This window comes from Protopterus annectens, chromosome 10.part0 (assembly GCF_019279795.1).
Source record: "Protopterus annectens isolate FY-2018-M chromosome 10.part0, PAN1.0, whole genome shotgun sequence".
NCBI classification, from domain to species: Eukaryota; Metazoa; Chordata; order Ceratodontiformes; family Protopteridae; genus Protopterus; species Protopterus annectens.
The window spans coordinates 508,439,791-508,461,926 of NC_056744.1; positions in this window are offsets into that span (position 1 = coordinate 508,439,791).

The following is a 22,136-nucleotide window of genomic DNA, read 5'->3' on the forward strand; positions in this document are numbered from 1 at the left end:
CCTTAAGCCATTATCCTAGTAACCTCCTATGAACTAATAAACCTATAGATAAGCCAAGGGTACATACTACTACATTGCAAATAATTATTCATTTTAATATTCTTTTTATAAATTTTAGCTTCAGTCACCCCAATGGAATCTTTATAAAGTTGTACATCCAAAAAAAATTGTGGTTGAACTAGATGATTGCATACAAAATCTTGAAACATATAGTGCTGTTATTAATATATACTTTGAATTTGTCTAGTCTGGAAGTATCAGTATCCTACATCATAAATATATCATCCACAAATCTGAAAATAAATCTAATGTTTTGAAACAACAGTTTATGTTGGATTATAAACTAGTGACCTTTACCTTTAAAATCGCTAAACACACTGAAATCAAAATCTCAGAATTCAAGGATTTTGAATGTAGTAATCTCATCAAATTATATGACATAGTTTCAAAATTCATTTATAACATCATCTCCCTAGACTGTACCACAGTAGGATGATTCACAAATAAAGTCTATGCAAACTTAAATAACTGTATAGCAGTGTAGTCCCAGCCTAATCCAAATATAATGGGAAATTTAAAAACAGACCCCTCTAGTCATCCACCAAAGCAAATAAGCTAAACAAAATTAAAATATACAGTAGATAAAAAGATCCTCATATAAATGTCAGAAAATTGACTAAAGACCTGATAAATACTATTAGGTCTACTAATATGAACATAGGTTAGCATCTGAAATTAAGAACAATTACAAATCATTCATTAGCTAAGAACTAATACACAACATTGCTCAGAACTAACTCATAATGGTACCACCAATTCTGATACAGATGTCACTGCCAATATTCTAACAAACAAATTCAAAACGAATTTTACTCCAGAATTGACTTCCCAGAGCCGGCTCATTCCTGAACCTCATCCATCATCATTACTAAAATATAGATATTGAATGTGTTCTCTAACAATAATGGGACCTAATAATATACCTGAGTAGGATGCCCTCCAAATGAGTGCCCACACCACTGACTCCAAAAATTATAGGCCAGTCAGCCTGATTAGCCCTGTTTGTGAAAGCAAACAACATATTGCACTTGACCTTATTTTTATTAGTCATTTATTTATTTATTTACCTTTCCTCATTTACCAGGAAAGTCTGACTGGGCATTACCCATTTTCAGCATAGGCCTGCAGACAAAAGCTCCATTTGCTTACATTGTATTATATTAAGTTCCAGTCACACACACAGGAGTTAGATTTCTGTTTACATTTACACAAACCGTAGTCACATTTATACTTTCTAACATTTTGCAGAGGTGGAAGTTATTAAAGTGAAAGCATGTGTAATTTAGTGGATTGTAGAGGCAGCAGTTAAGTATATAAATTGTTTTGTCATTTCAGTAAGAGGTTGAGAATACTACATTTAAGGAGAGTATTTGGAAAGTATCATATAGTGATAGTAAAAATCTCATTAGGTTACATCCACATGAATGTGGCTTTGTCGGGGTAAATCCTCTTTAATGAATATGGTTAACTGTTTTGAAAGAGTGTCACAGGCTCTAGACCATGGTAATGCTAGCCACACAACAAACCATCCCCCATGTCAGCATTGTTAGTCAGTATAGTATTGCAAATTGATCCCTGTATTGTAAGATGCATCTTGAATTAGATAAAATAATTCTCTTAGCTCAGTTAGCAGGTGCCTCATTAGAAAGCATGAAGGCAATCATTGAGTGCTGGCTTCTCTTTTTTCAGCATTTGCATTTCTGACCTCAAGAACATGAACCACAACTTATGGTTAACAAAGTTTGCAGATGGCTGTAAACTGGGTATCAGTGTCAAGTCTACCACTGATGTCCAAGCCCTTCATCAAGAATTTACACTCAAAAATACTTGGTGTAACAAAAATGGGATAAATATTGTCACATTTCTTAGATAATCCATTTGCATACAGCATACACAATACCTTGCTCCAAAACCAGAATGTTGTTAAAAAACCTGAAGCCTGGGTTGATATTTTTTTCTCATTTGATCATCAGCTATCAGTAGTAGTCAGAAAGCCCTACTGCTAATTGCACCTAATTGCCAGAGGAGTATCATCCAGATCCACAGAGGTCATTGTCCCCTTATATTCAGCATTAATTAGGCCAAATACTGAATACAGTGGGGCCATTAGGGACTTAGCTTGCAAGACATATCAAACAAGTAGAAAGAAAAAATGAAGCACCTAAATAAAAAGACAACTGGATTAAAAACCCTAAGCTACCTGAAGAAACTGGAAATATTGTCTCATTATTCAGTACGTCATAGACTCCTTATGGGAGATGCATGCCTTACCCTCTGTGCTTTCTTTTAGGGGCCCAGTGCTACTGGATCTCTTGTATCCCTGCAAATCAAATAGTCTAATAAATAACAGAACCAGGTATTTAATCTTCATCAGTAAATGAATGAATAAATAAGGGTAGAGAGATAGATTCTTTCTTCAGCATCTTTGCCACCTCTGGAATTGACTCTTTCGACAAATTAAATAGAATGACATATTGTCTTCCTTCAATCAGAAACTGAATGTTTGGATGGGTGTGCACAAATAAACTCTTGCTTAGCTGGCCTAACCCTCCTCAAAAAAGAGGTATGGTTTTAGGGTGGGTACTGCAAAGGTGTAAAGAGTCACAAAACTCAGTTGCCTTTTGTTTTCTATGATCATGTCATCATGAAATTGTTAAGTCACTTAAAGAAAAATGGATATCAAGAAACCAGCTAGAAGCCAGTTAAAGTATTTTAATTCCAAATGGAGGTAGTGAGTGGTTGGTAATCAGTGTAAGAAGAGGTAACCATGAATGTCATATGTACAGTATCTTGCATCTGAAAGCATCAGCTATGTAAACAGATGCTAGGAGTTGTTGTTAACTTGTGTAGGTCATGTGGGCTGCTGTTTTGTGCATTCTAAGTTCCAAAAGGATTATTTGCTATTGTAAACTAAGAAAGCCACTAACCTGAGATTACTGTTAAGTTCTTGAAGAACTGTTTGTTGGTGATAAGCAAAAGATCTATTTACTTGAGAAACTGTGTATTTAAAAGACTGCTCTCTGATGGGGAGGGGGTTTTGTTCAGTTTTCCTTCTTTTAAACTCAAGAGGGTGTGAACCTAACTAAGAGGCTAAATCTGGATGATTTTTTTTTCTAGTTACAGAAAGAGATAGTTTGTTTCCATTCTTTATGATTCTCTGTAAAATACTTTAAAGAGCTAAAGTACATCAAACAAGGAATTGTATTGTGTCCAGCTGACCAGAGCTGAACTCTATCACAGCCTTTTTTTGTTTGTTTGGCTTTTAATACTGCAGTGAAGCTTGTTTTTTTATGTTTGCTTTTGAAAGAACTGAATTGAAACGTATTTTTTTCTGTTTGAATCACAAAACATGACTAAATCATATTGTCAAAAACTACAAGCAGCACTTTGCTGCAGAATTAATGGGGTAGTATTAATAATATAGAAGGACAGTGCAATGAGCTCACAAATGTTATAACCCTATCTGTTATAAAAACGTGAGCGAATCCATATGGAAATTATAAGGCTATATGAGACATTACATCATGACTTGAAATAGGAATGCTCTTTTTAATGAAACATGATTTTAAAATATATAACCTTTGTATAGTGTGTGATAATGGCCCACTCTCTCCATACAGAGAGTTAAATTACATATATTCTTTACTTGATATAATCGCCTCTAATTTCACACAGCCTCCAGGTAAATTATGTAATTTCACTGATAATGGCTCTCATTTATAGGTCGTATCAGGATGTCTGAAACAGTATGTCGAATCAGAAAGAAAAATAGGATTAGATGATGGTTCCATGTGCAGACTTTCTTATTGTAAAAAATAATACATGTGCAAATCAGAACTGCTAAGCACAACGATTTCAGTTGTGTCTTAAGTTGTGGATTGTTACATTAATAGCATATATATATATATATATATATATATATATATATATATATATAAATTAAATATGTATGCATCTATATCTATACTTAAATTTATACACAATGTGTGTGTGTGTGTGTGTATATATATATATATATATATATATATATATATATATATATATAACAGACAGATATCTAGATAGATATATCGGCATTGACATACAGTATATCTTGCCATTGACATTTTTCTCTGTTGACCAAGGTAAGTATTCTCTGTTATTTAATAGTAATTTAATAGTAGTAGTATTCTCCAATATCTATATTTATCTGTTATTTAATAGTAATTTAATAGTAGTGGTGTTCTCCAATATCTATATTTATCTGTTATTTAATAGTAATTTAATAGTAGTGGTGTTCTCCAATATCTATATTTATCTGTTATTTAATAGTAATTTAATAGTAGTGGTATTCTCCAATATCTATATTTATCTGTATATATATATATATCTATATATATATACATATATATATATATATATATACATATATATATATATATATATATATATATATATATATATATATATATATATATATATACACACACACACACACATACACACTCACACACACACACACACACACACACACACACACACACACACACACACACACACACACACACACACACACACACACACACACACGTTTCTGTTTGTCTGTGTGGATAATGCCGTAACTTCCACATATAAAAGGAATTCTGTATGTAAATATTTCCTGTGATGTTAGGGAAGTTAGTCATATCTTTCAAGTCTTACCAGGATATGTATTAATAATGGTTGCAAAATATTGTTCTAGTAAAGCAGAAACAGACTCAGAAAATGAACCTCTTCCAACCACAACATGTCCACCTTTGAAGGGAGAATTTATTTATGTATTTTCAGTAGAAGATATAAGACTTTGGGACAGAAATCAGTGACAATATAGTAGAGGACAAAAAGTCAGCAATCTGTTCTTGAGTAATGGAGCCATGTCCAAAACCAAATTATGTTAAAATGAATTATTTGATAACTCTAATTGTACTTCATTATCCTAGTCCTTACACTCCCATAAAACTATGGCACCTCTTTTATCTACATTAGCAATAATGTAATTGTGACTCACCATAAGGTTAGAGGGTCTTTCTTTTTGTATAAGTCAAACTGTGTCCATACTTTTTGAAAATCTGGTTTAAGCTTACTGAGGTCATAAAGAACTATCTGTTCAAAGAACTTTACAGTGGGGGGATGAGGAGGGTTGAAATTCCATTCTCTAAATCTAAATGATGGAAATATTACACTTTTCATGAATTAGGTCAGGAAGATATACTAAAGCAATATTTAATAATAAGTTGCCTGGTTAGATCCTTCACCTTGAGAACCATTTGTATGGTATGCAAAAGTTAGGCAAAAAAGACAGGTCTTTGCTCAGAAGAGAAGTAGAATAAGCAGACAAAATATAGAATTTGATAAGTTCAGAACCAGATCACTATTAGTCCCAAAAGATTTAGATGATCCACAGTCCCTGGCTATTTAATCAACTGTTTGAAAAGCTGCACACTTCAGTCCCTTATAGCATTGATTTCTACCTATGTTTGCATCTGGATTTAAAGGGTGACAATACTGGAAGCAAGATTAGACTGCTCAGTTGTAGGAGAAAACTCAATAATGATTCAGGTTTAGTAGCAGTGCAAGAAGAGAAATCAATTGTGGAGTTCTTACAGCTTCAGTATACAGACAGTTACAGATCTTCTTTTGCATTTAATTAACTCCTACTCTTAGATGTCTGCTGAGTGGAGGCTCAAGCAAAATAGACTGCCCATGTTTGTTTTTTTCCAGGAGAACAGAACTTTGTTTTATAGGCAGCTAAAGCATTCTTAAACATCTTTAATTTTGAAGCCTCTAGCTCCAGATGCAAATTCTTTTAAATTCTGTACTTGACTAAAATTCACTGAAATATTGAGATTTAATATTGGTATAGCATCCTTAAAGTATTGCACCAAACATTCCACTCTAAACAATTCACAGACACGTGGCTGGCATTCTAACATCAGAGGAATGGATGCCTGATAGTCAGAGTAGTTGTAAAAATGCCAACACCAAATGAAGGCACTCATTATAGAGGTGTTATATGTTAAATATCTATGCTTCTGTGAAGATTGAAGATTTGAAGTTACAATTATCTAATAAATGGTGCCGAAGCGACTGGCTGAACACATTCTTTCTATTGTCTAACTTAAGGAATAATTGCTAGAGTATACATGTGAAAAGTCTTTTATTGTTGTAGTTTCCTGAGCAGGTGTTAGCTTGCTAAATAATGCAGTTTATTTTCCTGGGAACTCCAGACTAAGTGTCAAGATGATGTAATGTGAATACTGGGAAAACCTAAGGGTCAAAATGATGTAATTTGGGAGGGCCTTAGTAGAGCTGTTTGCTAGTGTTTTAAAAACTATTGCTCAGTGAGAGACTAACAGCATTTGTCTTGGACCATCAACTCAGCACTGCTTATGCTCTATATGTCTGTATGTAGGATTATAGCACTGTGTTTTCTCTTAAGATTAGCTAAAGATTAGAAAGTTAGATTAAGTGTTTTTCTTTGATATCAGACCTGTCCTACTGTATTGTTTTAATTTTCGGTGTGCTCTCTGAACTCTTAGATATCTCTGTGGTGTAGTAGTATTGTCTTGTGTTTTAATTATTTATTATAAAATATTTTAAAAACCTTTACCTGTGGCTGGTTTGTGTAGAGAAGTAGGCTTAGAGTATGTTGCATATGTATAGAGGTTATCGTAATAGGCCACTCTAATAAGCCTTAGACTGAATAGTCACATTACCAATTTGATAATAGTATTGCACAGTAATAATTGGACACCCATTCAAGGGCTTTTGGGTAGCTGCATATATTAGCTGGTGGTGGCATAAATTACTACCGTATAGCCTGGGTAAAGGGGCACAGCTAGAGAATCTGTGTCAGCCTTTCCCAGGAGTGTCTGTGAAGTTGTATAAATACTTCTCTCAAAGGGTGGGTGTGTGTCAGCTACCTGGGCAGGGACACAAAGCACTGGTTGGACAGAGAGGGTACAGGAGGTTAGCTTGCCAGCTAGACTGAGATCTGGACCCTATAGCTGTGCCAGTGGGGAGTCTTATTGGGGACCTGGAGAGCAAGGAAGCAACCAGCCCCAGACTGGCTGTGATCTCTGTGTGCACTTTAGGAAAATGGTACTTTACTGTGTGTATTAGTTATCCTTTCCTCTTCTAGGAGACAACCTCCTTGGTGTTAGTGGTGAGAATTGAGGCTCCTTGATTGCTGGGCCAGGGCACGGTCGTCACAACTTCTATGAAAGTTTTATAGAAAGATGGAACTTTTTAATGGAGTTTTGAACAGGAAAAGTTTGACAATGCCCATGAAACTTGATAAGGGAGCTCTATTTTTAAAATAGAATCATGTAAATAGGCAATAGATTAGTTGAACTGCAAGCAGATGCCAAATCATAACCAGCCATTTCATCCTCCCTAAGGAAAATCATTTGTATATGGGAAAAAAAGCACTTACAGAAGCACAAAGGAGATATTTTCAGACAGAAAAGGAACAGTTAGCAATAGTTTAAGGATGTGACAGACTCCATGAATATGTCAGTCTTGGGAAGTTCAAGTGGAAAAGGACCATAAACCACTGCAGAGTGTATTCAGAAAAAAACTTAATAAAACACTTTATACGTAAGATATATCTATATTTTCAAGTATTTTTCTCTTTAATTATTATTTTTTTTATTTTAGGAATTATATGGTTTGTTTTTGTTTATGAGATTCAGTAGTGGCTGTGAATGGTAATAAGCTGATTTACAGCATATGGTTCCCTTCTGGATTCTTGTGTTCATTGTGATAACTGTTTTGTGCAAACTATTTAGTAGGAAGGTTGACTGTTTGTGATTGATGGGGATTTGTGTTTTTGATGGATTGCTGGTTTGTGGTCTTTGGTAGGCTGGTTGCAGATCATGTATATGTGGTGATGGTTGTGGCTGTCTCCTGTCTCTGGTTCTTTCTCAGAGATTTATGGCTGGGTTGAGGGGGTTGCGGCTAATTGTTTTAATTGTTTGTGGCTAGACTGGCATTGTACACTGAACCTCTAACATGGACCACAATTTATTTTATTTTATTTTACATTTGTTGATCGGGATAGTCCGACTGGATACATGTCCATTTTCAGCAGAGGACCGGTGAGAAAAGCTCCAAAAAACAAGTAATAATAATAATAATAATAAAATAATGCTAAAAACAGAGTGAAAAAGAATGTAGATACATTATTTCAGAAGGTTTAACACAGTAGGAATATGCTACCACATGCTAAAGGTTTAACAGAGAGAGAAAAGAATATAGATACATCATTTCACAGTGTTTAGCACAGTAGGAAAACACTACCACATGCTGAAGGTTCAACTCAGTGACTAGCAGGCAAAACTGTACATTATAACATAATACATTTGATCAATAGAATGGACTGGCTCGCTAATAATCAGTTGAGTAGAGAAACACCAAGTCGTTGGGCTGAGTTAGTCAGGGTTTAGGCAGGGGCAAAGCCAGTGTGATTTAAAGTATTTTTGAGACCTTTTTTTAAATAGGGGTAAATAAGATTCTTGGGTAAGAGCTGTAGGAAGTAGGTTCCAAATTTTACTAACTGAGTTTGCAAACAGAGAATCCTCTGCTGTATTGTTGGATTTTAGGGTTAGGACCAATAGTTTGTTTGAGGAACAAAGTGGCCTGAGAGCATTATGTGGACTGATAATGTTCTTGAGAGTCGGGGTATTATCAGACTGGTTGAGTACTTTGTGTGCTACTATAAGCTGGTTGAACTGCAAGACAGAAGGAAATTCCAGCCATTCAAGTTGAACTAGGTTGTTGCAATGGTGAGTCCTATATGCCTTACCAGTGGCAATCTAGCTATATGGTAGTAACAGGAGGATAGTTTGTTGAGGTTAGTTTTAGAGAGGTTGGTAAATACTGGTGAGGCATAGAGGAGAGTGGAGAGAAGATGGATTTGTGCAATAGCAACCATAGTAAAAGGGTGAGGAAAAGTTTGACCTTGTAAAGGGAGCCTAGTTTTTTGTTAATGGACTTAATAGTGTGGTCAATATGCGCATCAAATTTTAGGTTGTTGTCTGTTAATACTCCTAGGAGCTTAGTTTGGTCATCTGGGGAGATAACGGTGCCATTGTTAGACTTAATAGTGAAGAATGAATGAGTAGACCAATGGGTAGGGGAGAAAAGTAGCAGCTTGGTTTTGTTAGGATTCAGGAGCAGTTGTTGATTAGTTAGCCAGTTTTTAATGTTATTAAAGGTATTCTATGTTAGGGATAGTAGATTTCTTTGAGAAGAGGCAGAGCATATCAAGGTAGAATCAGAGCACAAGCTAGATACTTTAAAAAAATAATATAAGGTGGAAACTCACTTGAACTGCTGGTGATTTCTTTCTTGAGCTCATAAGATTTTTCATTGCTGTATGATGATGCCAGATGCATTCAGCTAAATTAGAAGACAAGGGTCGGGAAAGTGCAATTCCTTTTGTGTTATAGTGCACACTTTAGTGTTTATTTTCTTTGTGCAGTCAGACTAGTCTAGATATTTTAGTTCTGGTGTTTTTGAACAAGCATTGCTAACAAAGGTTTACAAGAGAATAAAAGACTGGCAAGTCATGTGGAAAGGGTATGAAGTAGATGGCATCAGGATAAGAAAGTTTCAAACCAATACAGTCATGTAAGCAGCAGTGACTGAGATGGGGAGGGGATGCACAGGATTGCTGAGTCATGAAGCAAGTACTAACTAATCCTAAATCAGTTGCTGACATCTTTGACGGTCATCCTAGATGGTTTATTCAATGGTTCTCCTAACACATAACATTAGTAATGAAAATCATTTTGCAATATATAATTGTTTCTGATACATCTTATTTATTTAAATAGAAGAAAAGAAATGTGTCATCATTTCAACCATTATTTAAATGAAGTATTGGAATATTTTTTCTAATGCTTTTTCTGAACAGTAACCTAACAGAAAACATATAGCTGGCTGTGGAGTGATGATACAATGTCTTTGAAGAATGGTTATAAAACATAAGAAAGACTGGGGTCCTTATGCTGAAACATTGTAGTATTACTATGATTATTATAAGAAGTCTGCAGTGGAAATTGTAAAACACTGTATATCATGTGTTAACATGGGGAGGGCAATGTAATGCTATAATAGACAGCAAAACAATAGCTAACAGTGTTGTGGCACCAGCATCTCAATTATCCATCTCTTGATCTTACTGAGGCAATAAAGGAACTATCGCTCCATTAGCCTGACAAGTCTCATATGCAAAGCTATGGAACGCATCATCGTGGACCTAATAAACAAACATATAGGGAACCGCCAAACTCTGGATCCCACACAGCTTGGTTTTGTGAAGGGTAGATCATGCCTGTTCAACCTGGTCAACTTCTTTGAGTAAGTCACCAGAGCTTTGGATGAAGGCAAGATGGTTCATACAGCCTACCTTTATCTGGTCAAGGCCTTTGATACCATTCTCCACTCAGGAATCATAGAAAAACTCACTAAGCTAGGCATCAACCCCTGTTTCACTAGGTGGGTTGCAAACTGGCTCACAGATAGAAACCACAATGTGAAAGTAGCTGACTCCAAGTCAGACTGTTGATCAGCCATGAGTGGAGTCCCACAGGGTTCAGTCCTGGGTCCTCTACTGTTTGGTATCTACTTCTCTGAAGTCCAGGCCAACACAAAGGGACTCTGGCTGACAAAGTTCACAGATGATTGCAAGTTGGGAGCCATAATTAACTCCCCAAGTGATGTTGGCATCCTACAGAAAGGACTCACTGAGACCAATGACTGGTGTCAGAACCATGGCCTTAAGCTCAATAACAAAAAAATGTGCCGTTATCCCCTTTGGAAAAAACCCAGTTCCCATGAATTACCACATCGATGGTACTCCACTGAACACAGACGGTATCATAAAAGATCTGAGGACACAGGTTGACAGCAACCTCTCTTTTGACCACCACATTGCCACTGTGGTCAAAAAGTCCTTCTATGTGATGCATCTCATTACTAAGGGTTTTGCATCCAGGAAGATAGAGGTCATTGTCTCCCTCTACTCTTCCTTCATTAGGCCAGTCATCGAGTACAATGCCCCATTTGGCATGTACCTCACTAGACACCTGCAACAACTGGAGAGGCCCACAAAAGCACCTCACAAAGAGGATCTTAGGTCTTAAACACTTGTCCTATATGGATAGACTCAAAAAACTCCCAACTATTTTCTGTCTCATATCGCCTACTTAAAGGCGATCATTGCTTGACTTACAAAGCCATGTCTGACCCAGCTCTGTTAGAAACACTACATCTAAGGAAATCACAATCCCTGTGCATGACATGCTCCTGAGACCTCAACCTCATTACAACAATCAATAGAACAAGCTGGAGAGACAGGTTCATAACCCATAGACTGCCCATGCTATGGAATAGACTTCCCATACATGTCAAGTGGAGCACCTTACTGGCTGTCTTCAAGAGAAATCTTGATGAGTGGATAGGAAATAAAATATTCACCTTGGGGATTACTCCAATGGCTCTACTTTACAGAGGCACTGGGAACTAAGATCGGGTGGCATGATGCCAGGGTAATCCTAGGAGCTAGGCTTGTAAAGGCTCCAGGGCCATTATTCTAGTACATACCTATGAACCTACAGCCATTAACAAGTTGCTTAATATAGCATTGGATTTTTACTTTATCTAAATCTGGTAGATTAGCTATTTTGATGAGAACAGTTAATATTTATTTGTTTTATAATTACCTTTCACATTTTTAATTTTAGATTTGAAAATATAACTAACATCTGGCACAACTTTTGTAGAATGTGATTATTAGTGAACACTTCTACATTATAACTTGGGTAATTCATCTGTATGATATTTTACAATTGGAACTGATAAGCCCTTATTATACTAAAGTCTATTCATAATATTCAACAAGTATGAAAATACTGGAGCTTGGAGGGTCAAGTTGTCATCTAAATGTTTATAGATGATAATATAATGAATACTGTAAGTCTTTGTGGACTTATCCCTAGTTGTGATTATAGTGTTTTTTTATGGGATTTGGCTACTGTTTTGGTTAATTTAAAGTATAATCAAACATAGATCAAAGGTTATGAATATGCAATAATTCTCCTATCCATATGCTTGATACTTTGAACCTTTATAAAATGTATTACCTATACATGTTTCATTTAGTTAAATTATTGTAGGATCAAATCTGTTATTTAACATCTATGTTAAAGGATTTGTGTTTTATAATTTGAAATACTTAATACAGCTTATTTTCCCTCTAACAAGTTATTACAAAAAGTTTGTTATAATCTAGTAACCTTTTATTTATCTGTGTACATATCCAATATTTAATCTGGACATTTAAATAGAAGATTATTATGAAATGTAATCATAAGAAGTTAATATTTTATTTTGTTGTAAACAAACTTACTATACATCAGTTAGTAATCAGTATTTGGAAGACGTTTCTGTCAGTATACTGCTATCTACTTATAACACTGAACATTCTAGTTGATATTTCATGTGATTGGAAGGTTATAAATTTTATTTATTTATATATTTAAAGATGGATGTGTTATTTCTATGAATTTACTGGTTTAAGATTTAATTGTTTGATTATGTCCCTAATGAGTATAGTATGTAATATAGTTTCCAAAACCACAGATGGTCTACATATAAAATAAGCCAAAATTCATTGTCTTAACTGACAAGCTATACTTACCGAACACTAAATATTGATATCATCTTTACAATATCTATCACTTATTATAATTGGATAGAACAGTAACCTAAAAAGGGAAGCCTTATTAAGTTCCTTTTTTTTTTTTACAGCAAAGTCGTCTTGTCGAAGAAAATATTAAAAGATTAAATACTAAATACTAAAGACTACAAAATGTTTAGTTTTTCAAATTTCAGTAAAAAAGTAGAGATGTTGCTATTTTATAGAAAAAATACCATTGGATTACCTAAGATAATTGACTCTTTTGCAGATCCTAACAGTTCGCTAAGTATTGTTATAACTGAATTAAATAATAGACTGTGCACTTTAGTTAACTCTTATTGGATTCCAGGAATTGGAGATAAAATGGCAAATAAACATTTAGAAACTGTAATTACATACATGAAAGGAGACCTTGTTCTAGATGGTGACTTTATTTGAATCTTTTCTAAAAAATATATTACTTCTAATAGTAAGATTAGAATAAAATCTTATGCTAAAATTCTAAATTAATTTGTTGATTCCATGCACCTTAAAGAAGTAAATTATTTGAGACACACTACTTCCGTAAACTTTATTCATTATTCATATAGATTTGGTATCCTATCTGGTATAGGTAAAGTCTTTATTTCAAATAGTCTTCTATCTAGCATTGATGAAATCATCACATATTGTCCTTTATCAGATCATAATGCAATTACTTTTACATTCTCACTTAGACCTAGAAACTCAACTCAATATAATAGATATCCAGAGCATTTATTAAAACTTAAAGGGATTAAAGAATGTTTCTTTAAACAAGATAAAAATTGTATTAATGCAAATAATAATGGAGAAGTCACCAATACTATACTTATTTAAATTGAATAATTAAAAGCTGGTATATTAGCAAAGGGAAAGAATGGGATAGAGACTTATTACATTTGCAAACCAAAACTGATAGTTTTAAAAAAGGAAGAGCAGAGAAATAAAAATATTACAAAATATGAAATAAAATTGCTCACTTCAAAATATATTGAAATATTTAATCACAAAGTAGCTATCAGTTTGGAGAAGTTCAAACTTCAATCTTATTCTCTAAATCCTGCTAATCTACACAAATTAGCAAATAATACAAATAAAATTAGTAAGGCTAACCATATACAAAAAATATTATAGAAGAAGGTAACGGTCATAGGAAGATTTCTGATATATATTATATACTTAACAGCTTCAAAAATTACTATAAGAATATCAGTTATAAAACAAATGATAGAATAAATGTTAATGTCTTATATGTCTTATGAAATTCTTAGGAAAGAGCATAACTAATGAATTATCTAGAGGTCAAATTAATAGAATTGATAAAACAGTATATATTACTGAAATAAAAGACCAAATTAAAAAAAAATAAAATCCAATAAAGCTCCAGGCAATGATGCAATTATTCCTGAATTTTATAAATTAATGTTGAATTATAGTATTGACATATTACTAAAAGTGTTTAGAGAAGTTAACACTAACTTACTAAAAGTTAAAACTAACTTCATTGTTCCTCCATCATAGAAATATACTTTAATTTCTCCCATATTAATGTATGATAAAAATCCAATTCAATGTGTTTCTTATTGTCCAATATCCCTTTAAATGTTGATTATAAAATATTTATGTTAATTATTGCAAATTGACTAAAATCAGTTCTAGTAACTATCAGAAATAAAAACCAAACAGTTTTTTTTTTTTTTTATGAAGAGACAAGCAATAGATAATACCATTATAATCATCTAATTCACTCACTATGCAAACAGATCTGAGAAAAAAAAAATATCAATTTTCACTTTGGATATAAGCAAAGATTTTGATATGGTCTTATGTATCATAAACTCTAAAACAATACATTTTTCAAAAAAAATGTATCGATCTGAGTATGAATTTATATCATAATTCTTATGCCTTCATTAAATTGGGCTATAATTCATTTAAACTTTGCAAAGGAACTAAGCAAGAATGGCCATTATTATTTTCTCTTGTTTTAGAACCTTTTTCAGATTATATTAGATTAAATAAAAAATGGTTTTCATATTTCAGATTAGATTGTCTTTAAACTCCAGATTTTTGTTGATTACATTTTATTGACTATAGGGGGTATTGATACATCATTACCTTTTATAATTACATTTTTAACACATTTGAGGAAATCTCTGGATTGAGTACTAATCAAAGCAAGTCTAATAAACTTTTAGTAAAATAAAAATATATGCAAAAAATTAAAATATAATAATGAATTCAGGAATAATACATAAATTAAATATTTAGGTATCCTGTTAACATCAGATTACAAAATCAGATTAACTATGATATAATACTAAAAATATTTCCAATTTAATAGATGGAAAAGATACTTTTTCACAATGGAAGAGAAACCTAACACTGGTTTGAATGATAGTTGTTCCAAAGATTCTTTATATCAATTGATCTCTTACTACAATACCTTCTAGAAATATAATCAAATAAATAAACTCCTTACTTCAAGGTTCCTTTAGACATCCAAAAAACCTAGAAGTTCTCTAGATAATCATTATAAAGGTTGGAATAAAGGGGTATAGGTTTTCTAGATATGGAATCCTATTCAATATCAGCAGTTATTACAATAATTATATTATGGGTAACATCAACAAATTCAGTTAAATGGATGTTAATTGACAAAAATATTATTTTATCTCATTATAAACATAGTGATCCCCAGGGATCACTTCTGTGGCTCTGCTGACAGTGGTACAGGAAAATAATTTTCTTGGGTGGCAAAAGCCAGGGTACCTTTTCGGTTGGTGTTGTATAGCCTAGTATCTACCTACGAACCTATAAACCTATATTTCTTGTTTATGTAATTCTATTTTAAATAATTGTACTTGGTTTCTACAAAACTGTTTTGATAGTGATTTTTAAAATGATTATGCATTCTGATTTTATTAGTAGTATTCTGTGCATGTTTAAAAACTTGTTTATACTAACCATATTGTAAAGATTGGCTATTCATTATTTTTCCAATAGCTTTTACCAATAAATAAAGCAAATATACGAAAGCGATGACCAAGGCAGGCTGAGAATAATTCCAATTTATTGCACCACAAATTAACGTAAAACACGAATAAATACACTTGAATGAACGCATTCACATAATCAGCGTTTTCGTCCAAAGGGACTTCATCAGATGAAATGCCATACTCCATTAAATAGGTCATTTTATATAAAACCAACTTAAGTAACATCCAATCATTATTCATTCACAATATGAACCTACAAATCAACATTCTATCTACTACATAATTTAGTATTTCATCACTTCCTTTTCCATTTATAATTATTTCTTTAATAGTACTTGAGTCAATAAATCAATAAATAAACTTTATTATATAAAAACTCCCTGTATTAAAATGTTGACATTTTGCAAAGAAAAATTCTAAAAACCATTTTTAAAAAACATTTGTTAAAAACTTCTATTTACGAAATATATTGTTTTATAAATTCAAAAAACCACGTGTGTGTAAATCTATGTTTTCTAAATAGGGTAGGGGTGACACCTACTGTCCAAATCTGGTAATACATGCTCCATCACAACTTGGCTGATCTAATTTTCAAGAGGGGCAAAATAGAAATGTATTCATTTAGCCCATTTAGCAAACAATGTGAGCATATTATTAATAGTGACAATGTTTTTTTGACAAGTAGGAGAAGGTGTATAAAAAGTAAGGGCTACTACAATTGTGAATCTATAGGACTGGTGTATTTGGCTATTTGTGTGGAATGTGAGTCATTCTACATAGGAAAGACAGAAAGGACTCTAAAGGAACACATGTATGATGTCAAAAAGGAAAAGACACAATTATATAGACACACAAGGACTTGTGTAGGAGCCAAATTTTTGTTCTTTGTTTTAGATCAAATAAAAAGGAACATAAGGGGTGGCCCTTGGGAGGAAAACATAGCCTATAAAGAATTATGGTGGCAAGTGGCTTTGGAGGCGAATAAAAAGCCTGGGCTAAATGAATACATTTCTATTTTGCCCCTCTTGAAAATTAGATCAGCCAAGTTGTGATGGAGCATGTATTACCAGATTTGGACAGTAGGTGTCACCCCTACCCTATTTAGAAAACATAGATTTACACACACGTGGTTTTTTGAATTTATAAAACAATATATTTCGTAAATAGAAGTTTTTAACAAATGTTTTAAAATGGTTTTAGAATTTTCTTTGCAAAATGTCAACATTTTAATACAGGGAGTTTTTTTATATAATAAAGTTTATTTATTGATTTATTGACTCAAGTACTATTAAAGAAATAATTATAAATGGAAAAGGAAGTGATGAAATACTAAATTATGTAGTAGATAGAATGTTGATTTGTAGGTTCATATTGTGAATGAATAATGATTGGATGTTACTTAAGTTGGTTTTATATAAAATGACCTATTTAATGGAGTATGGCATTTCATCTGATGAAGTCTGATTATGTGAATGCGTTCATTCAAGTGTATTTATTCGTGTTTTACGTTAATTTGTGGTGCAATAAATTGGAATTATTCTCAGCCTGCCTTGGTCATATATTTGCTTTGTTTGGTGGTGTAAGGAGGTGATTTTTCTGCAGTTTCTTGGTTTTGGAGGTGATTATGGAGAATCAATGAGACTATGGATTCGGGGCAGTCTAGGAAGCTCATTGGACAGCTGAGCGAGCTTATAGACTTGTTCTTTGTAAATCTTTGCTGGACCATGACGAGAGGAAATGGAGACTATATCGCTAACGGACAGAGAAGCAAACGGAAAAGAGAACTGTTTTGTGGTGGAGGAAACACCCGAGATATAGAGGATTCAAACGGTAGTGGCTTCAATCCTGCAGCTACTCCGGGGATTCTATGCAGTGGTACACATGTAATTGGTGTGTCGAGTGCCGAAACAAATCAAACTCGAGTGTCGAAACAAATCAAACAGGCACAAGAAGTTCATCAAAAGGTACTGTTAGCAATAAAAATGTTACCGAAATGAAAGACTGGTTGCAAGCGCAATACAGTTTTAACGTTTCTGGCAATAGGGTACCAGCTGGAAATAATACGGACTCTTATAATAAAAAGGTGGACAATTTATTTAAGTTATTACACAAATATAAAAGTATTGTTATTGAAAATGCATATTTGGATGAATGCCTAAAAAGGGATATTGTTCCTAAAGGTCTTAGGACCTGGAAATATCCAAATAATGTACAAGTAGGATCCGTCTTTCATAAAGAACTGTTAGTTGTTTTTAACAGATGTGGTTTGGAAATTGTTAAACTGATTAGGGATGAGAACAATAGGAATTTAGAGAACCTACAAGGACAAATAGATGTTCTTGGTGTGGCTATCAAGGATGATTTAATGTTTGAAGTAGAGAATGAAAGACAAAAATATTTTAAATTAAAGGATGATGTTGACATTAAATGCAATGTATTGGTGGATAGGAAAATGGACAAACTAAGAAGGGATATTTTTGAGTATGAAAATCAAGTTTGCTACCCTAAACCCCCACCTTATAGGAATCAGTACTATAATAATACTAATATCAATCATTACAATAAAAATAATAAAGTGGTAGAGAATTACTTTGAAAATGAAGTGTGTAATGAGAGAGTTGGTAGTGAATATGATGTGGAATTTCCACCCCTTGATAGATATAATGGAGAGAGGTGGGTAAATAATAGAGGGGAGACCACTTTACTAGTGGACCCTCACCCGAAAGAAAATTTACCTGTTATAGAAGTGAATGACAATAAAAATACCCTTGAAGGGTTTACCATTTACAATTTTAGTAATCTGGTGTTAGAAGTACAGCATTTTAAACTATTGGAGAAGGGTTTTAAATTTATTCCACTTACACAAGGTAATTCTACTCAGACACTGATAGATATGAAACTTTTTTTAAGAAAAATGAACCTGGAACTGTTATACCATAAAGAAGGGATAAGTTCCAATAGTAATTTGGGAACAGGGAATATTAGTTATAATAAAAATCAGTTAGTTAAGAAATCTACTTTCAACCCTCCAGTTCACAATCAGATGAAGAACTTTGAAGCTATAATGGAAAAGGAAATCAGGAAGCACGAAAAAAGAGTTAAACAAAATACAGTTCAATACAACCTTAACCCACGAATATGAGAAATTAAAGGAATTAAAAATGAATAAAAATGTAAGGGTAATGAAACCGATAAAGGTGGGGTATGGGTTGTAATGGACGTTATCCTGTATGAAGGAAAGATGAACGATATAATAAGAAATGAAATCAAGTATAGGGAAGTTTCTATTACAGAAATTAATACAGCATATCAACGTATTGATAATATTTTAAAGGACATGTTTAATGAAAATCTTTTTACTATGAAAATTTTTGCCTTTTTGAAAATTGAAAAACCCATAATACCGGCCATCTTTGGCATACCAAAGATTACCCCCTGAGACCTATTGTCTCAGCGGGTGGGTCCAAAACGAATTCATTAGCAAAATATGTCAATCAAAAGGCTAAGCATATATGGTTACAGAAAGGAGCCATCTTAAAAGACTCTTGGGATTTACTGAGAGGGTTGAGTAGTAGCCTTTTTGATGATGAGCTGATTTTCGTTACAATTGATATTGTAGACCTATTTGGATCTATACCTTATGAGGCTGGTATACGAATGTTCGAAGAAGAGGTTTTTGGGGATAGTATTCTAACCCTAGAAGAAAAGGTAGTGTGCACAGGTTTAATGGATTTGGTGTTGAAAAATAACTATCTAACCTTTAATGGTGAATTTTTTCAACAACTACAAGGTGTTTCAATGGGGGCAGCCTGTGCACCTACCTTTGCTAATCTAGTACTTGCAAATTGGGAGGAACAGTATGTTTTGAAGTCCCCCTATGTTAAGTGCTGGACTTTATACAAGAGGTTTCTTGATGATATTATAATTTTTTGGACAGGGGGGAAGAAAGTATTGGATGAATTTATTGAATACATAGGTAGGACTACAGACTTCTTAAAATTGATAATTATTCTGAAACTAATATTCAATACTTGGATGTTGAAATTACAAAAAAAGATAAAAGTTTTGAAACGTGTGTATACAGAAAACCCACACATGTGAATTCCTTTTTGCATTATAAAAGTGCCCATCCAATATATTGTAAGAAAAACATTGTAAAGGGGCAATTTGTGAGGGGGTCCAGGATGACAAACAATGAAGGAAAATTCAAAGCTGAATGTGATTTGTTGGAAGGAATGTTTCTTGAAAGAGAATATCCTTTAGTATTTATTAGAAATATTAGATGTGGAAGAGGGAAGAAAAGGAAGATTTCAACCTATTTTTGGTAAAATTAGTGACCATAATAAGATAGAAGAGGATAAAGTAGGAAATTTTCAAAATCCTTGATTATGGAATACAATTTATTGAATCAAAATATTAAATTTGTGTTCCAGAGAGAATGGGAAAGATTTATGGCCCTCACCGACTTGGATGGACTACCCCAGGAGACACCAAAAGTGGTATTTAAAAACCCAATAAACATAAAAGGAATTTTGGAAAACAATAATTATAGTAACAGGGGAACCCAACTAGGAATTAGAGCCAAGTTCAGAACGTTTAAATGCGGGAAATGTAAGCAATGTGAGCATATTATTAATAGTGACAATGTTTTTTTGACAAGTAGGAGAAGGTGTATAAAAAGTAAGGGCTACTACAATTGTGAATCTATAGGACTTGTGTATTTGGCTATTTGTGTGGAATGTGAGTCATTCTACATAGGAAAGACAGAAAGGACTCTAAAAAGGCGTGTTTACGAACACATGTACGATGTCAAAAAAGGAAAAGACACAAACGCATTATATAGACACACAGGACTTGTGTGTAGGAGCCAAATTTTGTTCTTTGTTTTAGATCAAATAAAAAGGAACATAGGGAGGAAAACATAGCCTATAAAGAATTATGGTGGCAAGTGGCTTTGGAGGGAATAAAAAGCCTGGGCTAAATGAATACATTTCTATTTTTCCCTTGAAAATTAGATCAGCCAAGTTGTGATGGAGCATGTATTACCAGATTTGGACAGTAGGTGTCACCCCTACCCTATTTAGAAAACATAGATTTACACACACGTGGTTTTTTGAATTTATAAAACAATATATTTAATAGAAGTTTTTAACAAATGTTTTTAAAAAATGGTTTTAGAATTTTTCTTCGCAAAATGTCAACATTTTAATACAGGGAGTTTTATATAATAAAGTTTATTTATTGATTTATTGACTCAAGTACTATTAAAGAAATAATTATAAATGGAAAAGGAAGTGATGAAATACTAAATTATGTAGTAGATAGAATGTTGATTTGTAGGTTCATATTGTGAATGAATAATGATTGGATGTTACTTAAGTTGGTTTTATATAAAATGACCTATTTAATGGAGTATGGCATTTCATCTGATGAAGTCCCTGCTGATTATGTGAATGCGTTCATTCAAGTGTATTTATTCGTGTTTTACGTTAATTTGTGGTGCAATAAATTGGAATTATTCTCAGCCTGCCTTGGTCATCGCTTTCGTATATTTGCTTTGTTTGGTGGTGTAAGGAGGTGATTTTTCTGCAGTTTCTTGGTTTTTGGAGGTGATTATGGAAGCAGAGACGCAGGGGAGAATCAATGAGACTATGGATTCGGGGCAGTCTAGGAAGCTCATTGGACAGCTGAGCGAGCTTATAGACTTGTTGACGCCCCTTTGTAAATCTTTGCTGGACCATGACGAGAGAAATGGAGACTATATCGCTAACGGACAGAGAAGCAAACGGAAAAGAGAACTGTTTTGTGGTGGAGGAAACACCCGAGATATAGAGGATTCAAACGGTAGTGGCTTCAATCCATTCTATGCAGTGGTACACATGTAATTGGTGTGTCGAGTGCCGAAACAAATCAAACTCGAGTGTCGAAACAAATCAAACAGGCACAAGAAGTTCATCAAAAGGTACTGTTAGCAATAAAAATGTTACCGAAATGAAAGACTGGTTGCACAGTTTTAACGTTCCTGGGAATAGGGTACCAGCTGGAAATGATAGGGACTCTTATAATAAAAAGGTGGACAATTTATTTAAGTTATTACACAAATATAAAAGTATTGTTATTGAAAATGCATATTTGGATGAATGCCTAAAAAGGGATATTGTTCCTAAAGGTCTTAGGACCTGGAAATATCCAAATAATGTACAAGTAGGATCCGTCTTTCATAAAGAACTGTTAGTTGTTTTTAACAGATGTGGTTTGGAAATTGTTAAACTGATTAGGGATGAGAACAATAGGAATTTAGAGAACCTACAAGGACAAATAGATGTTCTTGG